Source organism: Tamandua tetradactyla, chromosome 18 (genome assembly GCF_023851605.1).
Source record: "Tamandua tetradactyla isolate mTamTet1 chromosome 18, mTamTet1.pri, whole genome shotgun sequence".
Classification (NCBI taxonomy): Eukaryota; Metazoa; Chordata; class Mammalia; order Pilosa; family Myrmecophagidae; genus Tamandua; species Tamandua tetradactyla.
In genome coordinates, this window is record NC_135344.1 from 44,939,141 (window position 1) to 44,952,961 (window position 13,821).

General features: G+C 39.1%; 1 long non-coding RNA gene across 3 annotated transcripts in view; it reads right to left on the reverse strand.

Annotated features, from left to right (window-relative positions):
* The window catches only part of LOC143662638 (uncharacterized), a 144,642-nt gene that overhangs the window by 20,189 nt on the left and 110,632 nt on the right, over positions 1-13,821 (reverse strand). The window contains exons 3-4 of one of the 3 annotated variants that reach the window (XR_013165502.1): positions 5,724-5,883; positions 2,405-2,563 (exon numbers count right to left, since the gene is read on the reverse strand). The exons of 1 other annotated variant lie outside the window; for it this stretch is intronic. This is a non-coding gene — a long non-coding RNA (uncharacterized LOC143662638). Of the gene's footprint in view, positions 1-2,404; positions 2,564-5,723; positions 5,887-13,821 lie in introns of those variants that run through there. One more of the 3 variants, XR_013165503.1, reaches the window with a different exon arrangement.

Consider the following 13,821-nt stretch of genomic DNA (forward strand, 5'->3'; position numbering starts at 1 on the left):
GGGTGTGAGGATTAGGGAGGACTTTCCCAAGGGTTTTAGCTATTAAGTGAATCATGGAGAAATTCCCAAACCCAGCTTTGTCAGACTCCAGAGCACATGCTTTTAATCCCTATAATACTACCTTCTAATAGAAGAGTAAATGAAACAGAGGTTTAAAGAAAAAAATAATCACTAGAGTCTGCAATGATGTGTGAAAATTAAAGGTTGGATTGGACAAGTCCTTGAAATATAGGTAGGGTTGAGATGGAAAGGTAGCAGGAGGCCTAGCATTACAATGGATTAAATAGCATGAACAAACATGCACACGCAATGGGGGGAAATAGGAAGATTTTCATTGGAGAACGATCTTAGGGATGAAATTTCACCCTGAGGACAATGGGGAGTCACCAAGTAGCCTTGAGTAAGACACATAGAACAATATTCTGCTCCAATATAAAACTGTCTCCTGAAGGCTGCTATTAAAACATGGTCATCTATTATAGTTGTGTTAAAAACAAGCAGAGAAAGAGTCCATATATTTTAGAGACATATTAGAAATATTTAAAGGGTAAATGGTATGACGTTTGGCATTTACTTCAATAAATCCAGTGTGTCTGTTGGCACTGGAAATGAACTTGGCCACATGTTTGAAATTTTTGAAACTGTATCATGGGTACAGGGAGGTTGATTATACTATTTCTTCTACTTTTACATTGTGCTAGTTTGAAACTGTTATATGCCCCAGGAAAGCCACGTTCTTCTAACTCAACCTAGTGACCCACCCAATTGAGAACGGGACCTCTGGATTAGGTTGTTTCAATGGAGATGTGACCTCCACCCATTCAAAGTGTGTCTTAATTAATTTACTGGGGTCCTTTAAAAGAAGAACTCTTTGGAGAGAGCTCAGACACAGATGCTTGGATATACTGAGAGAACCACTTGACCAGAAGCCCGGACAGAAGGACGGCAGATGCTGCCATGTGCCTTTTCATGTGACAGAGAAGCCCTGGACTTGATCGGCTTTTCTTGAGTGAAGGTATCTGTGTGGGTTTGAAGCTATTATGTTTCCCAGAAAAACCATGTCCTTTAATTCTCATTTAGTATTACTGGGTGGGATCTTTTTGATTAGTTCCAAAGAGATGAGACTCACCCAATTGTGGCTGGTAACTTTTGATTAGATGGTTTTCATGGAGAGGGAAACCATTCAAGTTGGGGTTGCTTACTGGAGCCCTTTAAGAGGGAACCATTTTGGAAAAAGTGAAGAGCCAACAGAGCACACATTGGAGATGAAGAAGGAAAATGCCCCCAGTGAAGCCACTGAAGAAACCTGGAGTTAGCAGACATCACCATGTGTTTCTTCAGCTGAGAGAGAAACCCCAAACCTCACTGGCCTTCCTGAACCAAGGTACCTTTCCCTGTATGCCTTATTTGGACATTTTCATAGACCTGCTTTAACTGAATATTGTCACAGCCTCAGAACTGTAAACTTACAACTTAATATTAATTCCCCTTTTTAAAAGCCACTCTATTTCTGGTATATTGCATTCCATCAGCTTTTATAAACTAAAACAATATCCTCTTGTTGGTGCCTTAATTTGAACATTTTCACAGCCATAGAATTTTTAACTTGTAACTTAATAAATTACCTTTATAAAAGCCAATCCATTTCTGGTATATTGCATTCCATCAGCTTTAGCAAACCAGCATGTATATATATTTGAAAAGTTCCATAAAAATAAGTTAAACAAGAATCACTAGCAACTTAAGTATTGCTTTAAATGTCAGTATAAAGTAACATCAAAAATATTAAAACTAGCTGTGGGATTTTTTGATAGCTATTGTAAAACACATCAATGTATTTTTCTGAACAAAAACTATGTCCATGGTAATCCGTATCAGCTACCAGGTCTTTTTTTGTTATATTATTAACTTAGAAAATTATTTCTGATAACAATACCTTTCACTCACTGTAGTTCTGTGTTATAAAATATTTTGCATGCATCACTTCATGAGCCCCTCAAAGAAACGTTTAGAGTAGTTGGGCTACCAGTGGGATGTTTGTCTTAGTTGACATTTAGTGAGAGAATTCTTGTGGAGACTTTTAAATATCTTACTTTGACTTCTAAATTTCTCGTAGCATTTGAAAATTTATCAGAGATGGGCAGTAATGACAAAATGGTGGTGATAGTTCTTGTGGAAGGAGATGTAAAGATCCATATACATTAGGACAATACTGGAAATAAAAGCCTAAGTCTCTGCTAGGTTCATAGAGTGCCTCAAATAAATACTTGACAATAATGAGTAATCCATTCCCATATCCACGTATGGTTAAAATAGCCATATATAGGGATCAAAAATTCATTCTCATCTAGATATTTTCATATATCTGTATTATGGATTTTCTAAGTGCATTATAAGGGGTAAATTTCAATCTTTTTCTGATAATTTCAACAAGCTTATGCTCTCATTTTTTTTTTTTACCTTGCCTTGACATTTCAGTTTTGTTTGAAGAAATAGCTGAGGAGTGGGACAGGCAGCAAGTCCATTCATCCCAGTTGGTCCAGAAAGAAAGACTGTGAGAAGTCTGAAGTAAAAAACAAAATTTGCCTTTGCCTTGCACATTTTCTCTTTCTTTTATCTCTTTCCATACTCATCTTCTACATCTTCTCACAGCTAATGAGAGTCTATATAATATACTGAAAATAAGAAGAATTTCAGTACATTTATCTAATGTTGACACCAACAATTGTGTCTTTAGGAAAGTCTCTAGGTTTCATTTTCCTAATTTTATATTGAATCAAAACCTGTAGCTTCCTTTCCCACTTCATATAAAACATTAGTTGTTACAATTACTCTGAACTACAGTGAGTTAACACCTCGGAGAGTTGGTATGTGAGAGACTGATAGAAATCTAAAAAGTAATTTTCAAGAATCAAATAAATGAAGCTCAAGTGGTGGAACTGGAATACCATGTTGTTATTTTAGGGTAACCTCTCATGTGCCCTGTCATTCATGCTCCCCTGTGTTGCAACCTGTTCTGCACAGTTATAAGGTCGATAGGCTTGGAAGACATCAGAGTAGAATCAGAAGTCAAAATTAAAACACAACTCAGTCATTAAGCTATCCTATTGGTAAACCTGCTGGCCTCTTTTCATGCATTGCCAAGCATTATTTTGGCATTTTAGAGGTTTGGCCATTAGACCATTAAATGCTTTGAGCTCCATTTTCCTTCTCTATAAAAGCAGTATGACACTGATGACTAGTGGGCTGTTATATTTATGTCAGCATGAATAATGTAGTAAAAGTAATAACAATCACATAATGGTCATATTTTATATGATCGTTACTTACCATGGTGTAATTAATGTATTCTGTCTTCATTACTTAATATGGGTCTCCTACCTCGTTTCATGTAGACAGCTATTTATGTGGGGATCCAGATGCTGACTGTATCATTTCTGCCTTAGCAGAAGACTGAGGTGAGAAAGGGAGCCCTCCAGCAAATGTATTTCGAATGTTTCTCTTCTCCCTGCATCTGGTTTCTAGAACTCTGTGCTCTGAATTGGGCTAGACACAGATTCTATAAGAACCGAGCCTTCAAATACTGACAGTCCGTGACAAATATGACATATTCCAGGCACATTGCCACAGAAATCTTGGGTGAGGACTGAAATTCCCACTTTGCCAAAAATGTGCCCAGGTTGGGAGTGACTTGCCCTGATACCTGGAGCGAGAAAGTAGCAAAACCAATGCTAACTCATATCTGATTCCCAGTGCAGGCCACTTCCACATCTCACCACTTCCCTTGGTCATGAAAGCATCTTGGTTGGATGTAGGAGAGAGAAACTGATTTTGGAACTAAAGTTGGCTAAGTAACATGGTTCATCATTATACTTTAATATTCAAATTAATTTATCTTTTGTTGTACCAAAACTCAAAGGCAGTTGATAATAAAAAAAAAAAAAGGAAGAAAAAGAAGGAAGGGGGAGGGGGAGGAGAAAAGGAATAAGAAGGAGATGAAGGGCAGGTAGAGGAAGAAAAGAAAAGAGGAAGAAGAAGAGGAAGAGGAGGAGAGGTAGGAAGAAAAGGAAGAAGATCATCAACAACAATGAGGAGGAGCAAGAGAAGAAGATGGCGGGCATGACATGGACACACTGCGAAGGTTGCTTAATAGAATTGTGGCTATCTCAGTCACTGCATCACAGCACTCACAGTGATTTTTCAAAGCAGCCTCCATTTCTACCTCATCCTAGAACTCATTGTCATCTCTGTTGATGAGGAGCTCAACTTTCCTTTGAAAATGGGGAGCTACTTCATTGATGGTCTCCACCACCCCAATCCTGCCTTCCTTGTTGCCTCCTACTCATGTAGATATCACGTAAATGAACTAGCTGCCAATATAATGGGTGTGCTGAGATGATGGTGTAGGAAAATAATCAGGCTGCTTAATTTAGAACTTCCTTTCTGTTTCTGTTTTTGATTAAGCTCTATCTTTGGGCATCTAAAAGGATGTAGCTTCCTTGGCAACAGATCTGTGCAGCAATTGCTCATGAAGCCGCCACAGTCAGTTTTTTTTCTGAGATATGTTTAGGAGTGGGCAAATCTTGTAGTGCTCCTCAAGTGAAATTACTGTGCAATCTAGTCTCCCTAGTTCTCCATTTTAGAGATATGTAAAACAGTACTTTTCTACCAGCTGGGCTTTAGCTGCTAAGCATCTTGGGGGAGGATTGCAGTTGGTGAGGAGAAGGTCTTGAGATTGGAAGGGTCAAGGGCTCAGGAGATCCAACCAAGGAATGGAAAGTATCAGTGGAATAATCCAAACCAAAGAGGACTTATAAACACTAGGAAGGTTTGTACCTTCACCTAAACTCAATGCATCTACTCTTTGTACGTTTGTGCTTGTGTGTGAGGGGCTGGGTGAATAGTAGGGTGACAGATGAGAACAAGTATAACAGTTAGGTAGTCTGCTCTTTCAGGTGAACGTCCAAGCTGTGGATGAAGGGAGAATGAGGTGTCTCAAGCAATGCAGCATAGAAGAATGTTAAAGTCATATCTCAGAGTTGGTCCAAGTAGAGACAGCCTGCTGCCTCTGCCAGGCACAGACCCTATTGAAGCCCTGGATGTTTCTGCTAGACCCTTAGCCACCCCAGCCCCTAGAAACAAAATTTAGTTATCAAAATTATCTCCTGAAAGGCTGGTCTATCTTCTAATTCAAAGTTCAGTATTTAAGTCTGATAGGTAGAGCCTGAGTCTGGAAGAACAAGGAGAATTACAAGCAAGGATGGGACTGGAAGGACCTAGGTAATAAGTACATCCCAGAGGACTGAAGTAAAGTAACACGGCTCTAGAGGGGCACTAGAGCGCATGAATAGAAGACATGTAAGACAGATTGATGACTTATTTTGGGGATCAGGAGGCTGCAAGGTCATGTTAAAACAAGTGCTTAGAGATGCTGGGAAATATGCTGGGAGCAGCTGGCTAATTAAGGCCCCATTCTGTTGGATATTAAACCTGTAGGTCGAGACTTCTTGATTCAGGGACGGGATGAATCTGAGGTTTCTCCATTTTGTTTCTGTTTTGGATTGTTTTGCTCTGTCTTTTGTAGAGTCCAACAGGAACTGACAGATTTTATATTCACATATTCAACAAACACTGCCATGCTAATGAAAAAGTGACAGAAATATGGTCTTGGTACTAGGGACAGCAAGTGAAAAAGAGACCAATCTCAACTTCAGAATACTTACAACCTGTGGAGAGGAGATGCAAAACAGAGGGCAGAAACCTGGAAGTCTTTGGGAGAGGCCACTGATATTCTTTTGGCTGATCCTTCTTTCTATCACAGATTTTATCCAAGTTCAAATTTAGACATTTATTTGGTTGTTTCTGTGTTTAAAGATCTCTTTCCTGCTGGAATATAATAGAGATAAGGGGGAAGATTTTTGCTTATTACTCTATCACCTGATTTGTTCAGGATGAATGCTCAATAAATAATAGTTGACAGAGCAAATGAATGCATGAAAATGAATCCTGAACTTAGCATTCCAAGGTAAGTATTCCAGGGAAAGAGAGGAGATGAAGGAGAGAGGGAGAAAATTTCAGGAATAGGAATGGCATCTCCAAGGGTGATAGCGTGAAAGACTAAGTTGCAGACCAGAATATGCAAACCATTTAGCGCTTTTGAAGCATAAAAGTTGAAGTCAGTTAGTTAGTGACCAATAAGGCTGGAAGTCAATGAAGATCAGCCAGTGGAAGGTCTTTGCCTTAAATTCCTATGGCTACTGTAACATCCTAGCAAAAATTTTAGTGGCTTAAAATGACATATGTTTTTATCTCACAGTTTCCATTGGTCAGAAGCCAAGAGTGGTTTATTTGGATCCTCTGCTCAGGATAAAATTGCACTGCACTGCAATGAATGCATTGGCTGGGACTGGGGTACCTATCTTAGTTTCGGGGTCTTCTTCCAAGCTCACATGATTATCGGCAGAATTCATTTCCTGACAGCTGTACAATTCATGGTGGTTTGTTTCTTCAACACCAGCAGGAGAGGTCCTTTCATAAGGACAGGAGCAATTCTTTTCTGAAGGATTTTCACCTGATTAAGTCAGCCCCACCCAGTATAATCTCCCTTTGCCATATAGCATAATCTAATCACAGAAGTGTCATCCATCATATCCATTGGTCCCACAAACATTCAAAGGGAGGGTATTATACAGGTCAAGCACATGGGGCATGGAATCTTGGGGTGCATGGGATTCTGCCTATTACATCCTTGAGCACTGCATAAAGGAATTTGTCATTTCTCTTGAGTGACAGGGAGTCACTGAAAGGTTATGAGAAATGTGATGATGAAGGCATACTGTTTTTCTATTAATTATCCTGGATGTGGATGCCTCGTTTTAGTGGGCCACAGCTATAGTTTGGGGGACTAAATATTAAACTGGTACAGAAAACTTAGTGAAAAATGATGGTTGAGGAGTAGGATCAAATGGTACCACTGTCCACTCAGGTCAGAAAGCTCGGCCTCATGCTTGATTTCTCTATTTGCTTCATACTCCATATCCAAACCACCAAAAAGCTGTATCAACTACACTGTCCAAATATTCAGACAGAGAGTATACTGGGAATATTTGGAGAAAGAAGTGGCTTATTTCCACAGCTGTTCCCCAAGTACCATCATCTCTATGGTCCATTACTCATATCTTTTAAAATATTTCTCAGTTTATTTCATTGTTCTTTCCAGACTCCTCCAATGGCTTCTCACTTCATTTAAAATGAATCAAAACTCCTTTTCATGACTCAAATGGCACTTTCTGTTCTTAACATCCATAATATAAGGCCTTGAAACCCCACTCCCTCTGTGTTTCAGCCCAAGGTATTATTGCTCCTTCTTAAATAGCTAGATCCTGCCTCACCCCAGGGTCTTTGCTCTTGCAGTTTCTACAGATTGCACTGCTCTTCCTCCAGATATTTACATAGTTGACTCTTTCACATCATCTTTGCCTTAGCTTAAATGCCACTCTGTTGGGGAGGATTTTTCTGACAAGCAAGTCCCTTTTTAACAGAATACCTCATTTTGTCATTTTCATAAGGTATCTTACATGAAATTATCTTTATTTGTTTATTGTTTGCCTCTCCCACTAGAAGGAAATTCCAAGAAAGTATCATCGTTTTTTCCCTGCAGTATTTCTGATGTACAAATCCGTGACTGATGCATATCAAATTGCTTAAGAGATATTTAATGAACCAATATGAATTTGTGGAAAAATGGGAAATTATTTGGACTTGGTGATTGTTGGGGTTTGAATCACATCCCCCACCAAAAACATACTTAAGGCTTAACCCCTGGACCTATGGGTATGAATTCATTTGTAAATAGGATCTTTGAATATAATATTTATTAAGGAATAGCTAAACTGAAGGAGCATGGAACTTAATTCGATATGGTTGAAGTTCTTACAAGCAGAGGAAATTCAGAGGCAGTAAGTTAGGAGAAGCCAGAGAAGGAGAGAGATTGCCCTATGATGAAGGCAGAGATCAAGCCAGCACAAGTATTCTACAAACTCCAGGGGAAATTATGGCCTGAGGTTAGCCTGATCTTGAACTTCTAGCCTACAAAACATGAGCCAATAAATTCCTATTGTTTCACTTTCCTGACCAAAAGGGGGAAAAGAAATGTAACAAAATGAGGTATCAGTGGCTAAGAGAGATCAAATAGAGTCAAGCTATTCTGGAGGCTACTTTTTATGCAAGCTTTAGCTAGATATTACTAATTACCACACTTCACCAAATCTCAACCAAAATCATTCCTGTTAACCCTAAAGAACACCTAGGCCTCTGAGATTCTACAAATGTTTCACCTACTAAGATTACCTTTCAGAAACCTACAACCTCCAGGTGGGTTCCTAGACCAGGTAAGTCCTGAAAGCCAGTGGGGCCAATCTTTCCAAGAATATCAACTAGTTCCATCTCCCTACCCTATATTATCAACAGCCTTCTATAACGTGCAAATGTTAGAGTGGGCATAGCCCAAATACCCCTAAAGATTGGGAGAAGCATCAAAGGAGAAGGGGAAGTTGTAACAGGGGATCTAGGATATAACAAAGGAGTACGATTGTTGAATCGTTTTAAAAAAAATTCCTGTTGTTTAAGTCAACCGCTATATGGTATTTGTCATAGTGGGCGCTACAAAACTAAGGCAATGATTTGACTATACATTACAGGTAAGGGAAATGATACCAGAAAGGTTTTGGCCTTCTAATGTGGGTCACTGGGACATTAAAAAAAAAAAAAAAGAAAGAAAGAAAGAAACAGAGGTAAAGAAGTAGGATTCAGACAGAAGAAAATGGGCCCATCATAGAAACAAAAAGACAAGCGATGAGACAAGAAAATCTTGTAAAAAGTTTAAAGAAGTTTAAGAAGGAAACACACTATTTTATCTTGCAAAGTGATCAGACTAAAACCTACCTATTGCACTGAATATGAAGGTTCTGCTGGTGTCTTTAGGGCACCACGTTACTTTGTCAGCTTCATAGTCAAGCTGAAGGCAGGGAAAATGTCAAGTATCCTAAATATCAGTCAATTAATTCAACAATTGCTAAGTGCAGATCCTCAGCAGCACTGGCAGAATTTTAGATTTGGTGTTCGGGAACCACACCTCTGCCTGTAAGCAGCTTGAAGCCATTCTTATTGGTTTAGCACAGGAGCTGTTCTAGCTTATTCAGGGATTGTGGAATGATCCTTGTTTTGCTCAGGATGGGTAGATCTTTCAGCTGAAATTTTCATGCCTGGCATGTTTTCCTTCAAACGTTTTTCTTGCCTTTTTGAAAGGCCGTGTTTATTTAAAGGAAAATTTAATCTGTCTGTGCCTGATGCTTTTTCATTTAGCTCAGCCAAATGTTTTTTTCCTAAGAATTACGTGCTGATCAAGCGAAGCAATGTCGTTACTTGTCAGAAGCAAAAGGTACACTTACCCAGTGAAAATCTCTTGACCCCACCAAAACACATGAATTCAGTTCAAGATATCCCCTCCTCACCCTCAAGAGCCAATCCATGGATTATAAATTTAAGAGAAGTGGGACAGCCTTAAGTTTCCTTTTACTCTAGAGGCCAAGTCTGAAAACGACACAATGCTGGGATGTTGTGAGAATCCCCAGGGCAGGCAGACAGAATCTCTGTTTTATTCCCAGGTCTATCATCCATTTGGCCACCAGTGACAGCCCCTGCAAATCTGTACACTTCCATTTTTCCTTCCTCAGTGAGTACCACTGATGTCCTTATTCCCTGGGTTACTGAAAGAACAAAGTGAAAACAAGAAAGAGAAAATACTAGTGGAATGCTTTGATCAAATCACAACCAGTCTCCAACTCTCCTCTTAAATCTACTCACTTGGGCTGAAGATGATGAAGCTGACCTAGTCCTGCTTAAAACACAAACAAGGAATGTGAATTTACATGGAGTTGCTGGTTGTTTTGTTGTTGTTGTTGCTTTCTACCTTGGCTCCATTCTCATTCCGGGTGTTAGTGAATGACCCCTACTGTGGATAATGCTGAACTTCCAGGGAGCTTGGAATATGTTTATATCCCTGTGCTCCCTGTCACAGGGAATTTCCCAGGTGTGTAGGTGGCAACTTGAGCAGAGGAGATGTCAGTTTCTCTTCCTCCAGGTGGATTCTTCCTGTAGCATTCAGCTCTGTGCACCAGTTTCCCCGCACAGCATCCCAGCCTTTCCTCATCTCCATTTCCCCACTGTGTCTGGATAATGTCACAGCATCATGCTCAATTTCTCATCCTCCTTTCCTATTTCTTCTTTATTAGAAGAATTTCCACACTGAAGATAGCAAAGGCATATATTAATAGGCCAGGAAGAAAACATACAGATTAATTTGCCCAGTGTCATTGCGAGTGTTTCACATTTATTTATGGTCTGGAAACATGTTTTTTTACATGCTAATTAGAAAGAAGTAAGATTATTCTCTTCATATCTTCAAATTTTACCTGGGTTCCTATACTATCTGTTGAGTAGGAGGACAAAGGACTGAGTTTTAGCCATTGCTGGAAAGGAAAACTGAATGTAAGGCTTTGGTTTCCAATAGGCATGTGTTAAACATGTGAACATCATTCGTCTTGGCATTCAAGAAAGAAATGGACACTCTTTGAACTAATCCAGCAATTTCCTGGGAAGAGCCAGACCTGAGACGTGGGTCTCCTGGTGGCCAGGGCCCAACTCTGTCCACCCAAACCATAGGAGCTCAGTTAGCTACTATTACAGTCAACAGACTGTGTTTCTGAGTATATATCAACAAATGCCCACAAAATTAGAAGTGTGCATGAGATAACTCCTTTCAACCTTCCTAACCCTTTACTCTCTTAACTACATGTCTGCCATGTCTGTGAGTCTTCTTGAGCTCTGTTCACATGTGCTTAGAACCAATATCCCATCTCTCTCTGCTCTTGATTATTCACAAGGCTATCATAACACTGTCCTCCTATGTCTGAAGGAGTTCCATACTCCACTGAAAACTAAGGAAACACTGCAGCATGCATTTTTGCCTAGGAAGGACTCCCTGGGTTTCTGCTAGACTAACTATAAGTGCCCCACCTCTAACATAACCAAAGCTAGGCTGTAACAGTTAGTAAGAATTCATAGAATGTTCAATAATACTAGACTGGAAGTCAAGACCAAAAGACAGTTCATACAGAGATGACTAAATGCCAAAGATCAAAGAGTACAGTGTTTCAGACCCTTCCACAGGATCCAAAGGAACAGCTATACACAATTCTTGGAGTTCACTGAACACCTCTGCGAACCTTACTGCAAGGAAATACGAAGTAAAATAGGAGTTATGCCTTCCCTCTAATCTAATGCTTAATTCAACAGCCCTCATTCCCTAATACAAGATAGGCTGTACACCAGGATAATTGACAGTGATAGAATATAGCCATATGTTTTAGAGGAGACTCTACTTTCTACTCAGATGGTATGATCTTCACTATGGCTTCCATTAGAATAGTTTAATCAAAATGCCATAGTCTAAAATCAATAGTACAGTCTGAATTATATGCTCATAAATACCTGTTCATTCATTAATTTAGCCAACCAATATATATTGACCATCTAATACCTAGCACCTAGAATAATGGCTGGTATATAGTAGGTGCTCACTGGATACTGGTGTACTGAATGAATGGATGAACCACATGCTTTCATGTGGATAAAGTGGTGGTTTATTAAGAGAACTCTCTCTGGAGTCATTCAACCTAAGTTCAAATCCTGGCTCTACCCTCTTATAACTGGACTTGGTCAAATTACTTAGCAAGTGCCTTACTGGTAAAGAAAGATGTTGATGACAACAATGACAAAATAATAATTCCTCACTCATAGGTTTGGTGTCAAGCACTTAAGATAGGGAAAAATAAAAGGATATTAGAGGACTCAGTGCAATCATGGGTGAGAACTTGAATTAATCTCGCAGCATCCTGAGTCTCATATGCCAAGTGAGCTGCAGTCAGCTCATAAGCCTCATCATGGTTACCTCTGCCAAGCCTCTTGTCTCAATTTTTTGTGTAATATTCTGGATGTCAGCTGGGACTCTGACACCTTCTAACACTTTCCAGTTCCCCTTACTTTGGAGGCAGAATGCTACTTCTCACATTTCAGTCTCTGTTGATGACCCACTCGCTACTTGGAATTTTGAACAGTTGCTTGCTGCCATGTCTACAAAACAAACAAACCACCTTGATTACAGACAATGGGCAAACCAGATCTTACTTGGTGTCCTAACAGTTACATCTCTTTAGGAATAAAGCTAGAACCTATATAAGAGGTATGTCATGAATATGAAATGAAACAGTACACATAAAAGTGATTGCTGGACTAAAAGTACTCAGTAAATGGTAATTTTTATACTAATAATATGTTGTTACCACTAGCCTCCATCAATTTACTTAACTGTCCTCCCATCTTCCTCCTTAACCTCTTTTTCACTTTACATTCTATGATACAAATTAACTGCCTCTGCACAGGTTGACTGGTAATCATAGTCTTCATTTTCTACAACACCAAAAGAACAATGAGGCACCCCGCACTACAGCCATGGTGATACTGACATAAAATTCATGCCTACAGTATCCTCTGGGTTTATTCATCTTTCTTTGTCTGATTTTTAATGTAAGACTCATTGGATCATAAGGGTCTCCCACTGCTCCAGGAAATGCTTGCCTTTAAATTTAAATTTTATCCTACAGTCTATCAGGTATCAACATTTTAATATTTTATATACTCCAACCATACCTTCAGGACATGGGATTTGTTTACATAGCAAATGAGCTATTGGGAATTCCTTTCAGGAGAAGTTTTCATTCTTTGAATAATTCTAATGATAGCTGAGTTTCTAGGAAAATATTCTTGAGGTCTTGTTTTATTCATGGAGAAAACCATGCCTCCCAATTTATTGAACACTCAGATCTTTTCCCAGGAAGCTTACAGTGAGAAATCATGAGAGTTTGGCATAAAAATTATACCACAATATTGCCTTTTGCAATCAAGCTGGATACTTTTTATACTAATTGGGTATATGCATGTCTTAATAGAAGTGCAGATATCTAGCAGATAAAAATCAAAGTAAGAAAAGCAAAATTCCTGATCTGTCACGTCCTTTAAAAAATACACACATTTTGGGTTCTGGTTTTCATCTATTTAGACCACTGGGAGAATGGACAGCTGCACCCCATATTCTTACCTCCTCAATGTCCTTACCACTTTGTGCTCTAAACTTCTGGAGTAAAGGAATTCTATCTACTTTTATGTCCTTCAAAGTACCCAGTCTAGTGACTTACAATATTGGCACCAAAGGTGTTTAAGTTAACACATGAAATAATCAATCAATCAATAAATAATAGCATAAAAGACTTCCCATTCTTTTAAGGCTGAAATCAGCAACCAAAAATAAAAGGATAGGGCAGTGCAACAGTGGCTCAGTGGCAGAATTCTTGCCTGCCATGCCAGAGACCTGGGTTCGATTCCCAGTGCCTGCCCATGTAAAAAAATAAAAATAAAAATAAATAAATAAATAAAGGACAGAAGAAAACTAAGAGAGCAGGGAAAGAGATTATTGGAGATAAGCCACAGAAGGGACTCCACCTTTTCTCAGAAGTGCTAGAAAGGAGTAAAGCAGTAAAATTATCACCATCATCATCATCATCTTCTTCATCTTCATCATTGTATTAAATAAATATGTAAGTATCAAGCTTGTCTACAGAGTTGGGAGTTCTGTTCCTCTTTTTAACTTGTGTCCTGCCTAGCCCCCTTCTGCCCCATGCTTAAGTCTCTAATTATTTGTGGTAA